Genomic DNA, 1,911 nt, shown 5'->3' on the forward strand with positions numbered 1-1,911 from the left:
GGATGGATGGATGGATGGACAAAACACCAAGCACAGCGTAAAACTCCACAGAAATGCATGTTTATGCTAATGCTTCCATATTTTGTTTGGAGTCCTTACAGTTAGTGTACAGGTCCATGTATTTTTCCATTTTTCCATTGTTTGCTGAAATGCTACTATTCCATACTGTGCTCCCAATGTGAACAGTGTTTAATGGCCGCCCCGTGAACATTTAAAGATAAGCAGGTACTGATTAAAGAGGGAGGGAGTCAGACCGCATTCTGTTCGTTGGTTTAGGTCCTCAAAGACATATTTTTCATGCTAATCAGAGATGTAGTGTCTTGCAGCATCTCTACAAAAGTGTACTGTCTATATAAAACCTAAGTTTGTAGATTTTCTCATTTCACTCATGAACAGGATGTAAGTTGCTGGAGGCTGTGGCTTTTCAGTCTGGGTTTGTTTAAGTATTCATGGATTGTGAGCCAATGCTTTCTTCTCAGTCTGTTGTGGTTGAAGTTTTTTGTTTTTCATGATTCTCATCATCTGTGTGCTGCTAGGCTGTTTGCCGGGAAGATTTGGGATTTTTTTTTCTCCTTTTGTTCATTGGAGGAGCTTTAAGTTTCTTTATCCCAGTTTTCCATAATTGTTGCCGATGTTCAAGGTCCTGTGTTTATATTAGGCTTAGCTGCATTTTAGATTTTTGCTCAAGGATTTCTTGGATTTGCAGCCAAGATTTAGGACATGAAAGGACAATAAAATCCATCTCTAAAATCCAAAATGTGAGACTACATGATAAAGAAAATGATCTTAAGAGTCATCAAGCTGCTACGGATGATCTTGCTAATAAGGATGCAAATTAAGGGATAGAGGAAGCTTTCTTTTTTTTCATTTTGCCGATAGGTTTTTAGTTCTTCTCTCTTTTTCCTTTCTGCCTTGTTTTCTGTGCTGCAGCTCTGGACACTTCGGCAATATGACCCTGCGTGGGGGGGATGGAAAAGATCAGGCAGCGCAAATGGACATGCTGCCATTAATTTCGCCCAGGCAACCTTCACAATAATCCAACGAGACAGCTGTTTAATTGCACTAACATTGAGCCTGCTTTCCTTGCTTCAGACCATTCTTCTTCCTCAATGAATACCAAGAAGCCATCTTAACCCCTACAGAGAAGGGAGAAATGGATGAAGGGGAAGTGTGATTTATCAATTTCCGCTTTCTATCACTATGCAGTTCTCTTTCTAATTTTTATTTTTACCATTTAATCTTTAAAATCAAGAAAAACATTAATGAATACAGTCAGGGATGATTGTAAATGTTGTTTTTATGCTGCTGACTGTAAGGAGTTGGAGGATATTTGACACTTTAGTGGAGAAGCTGAGGATAAACTGTGTGCCCTTAAGAAAGAGTGTATACTAAGAGTTCATGAAAAGCAAAAAAAAAAGTTTGCTGGGTCAAAGAATAACCCTTCTGACCTTCCTTTGACAGAATGCCTGACCTACAGATCGCAGCTATTCATTGACAAGGAGAATAAAACAGAAAAAATCCTCATCCTGGATTCACATCTCTTCTTACTACACACTAAATTTCCTACAAGGTCAAACTGTTTGGCTATTAAATCGTTTCAGAAAACAAACTGAATTATCAGTTAGTGATAAAGCTTAAGTTCAGCGAATGTATTTGAGATCACAATACCACTAATATGTTTAGTTGCAGAGAAACAAATAATAAGAGAAGTAATCCCAACTGAGGAGGCTGATTGTGCAAAGCTGTGAGCAAATAGACGTTTTTCACCAAGATTTTGGGAGAAATACAGAAAACTGTGACTCTTATGTAAATCAAGCAGAATGTTGGTACTGTTAAAGCAGGTTTTTTACCTTTTCCGTCACATTTACATGTTTTATGTTATTAATAAATTCGATTATAAGGCAAAATTAT

This window comes from Cyprinodon variegatus, unplaced genomic scaffold (assembly GCF_000732505.1).
Source record: "Cyprinodon variegatus isolate N-32 unplaced genomic scaffold, C_variegatus-1.0 Scaffold50, whole genome shotgun sequence".
NCBI lineage: Eukaryota > Metazoa > Chordata > Actinopteri > Cyprinodontiformes > Cyprinodontidae > Cyprinodon > Cyprinodon variegatus.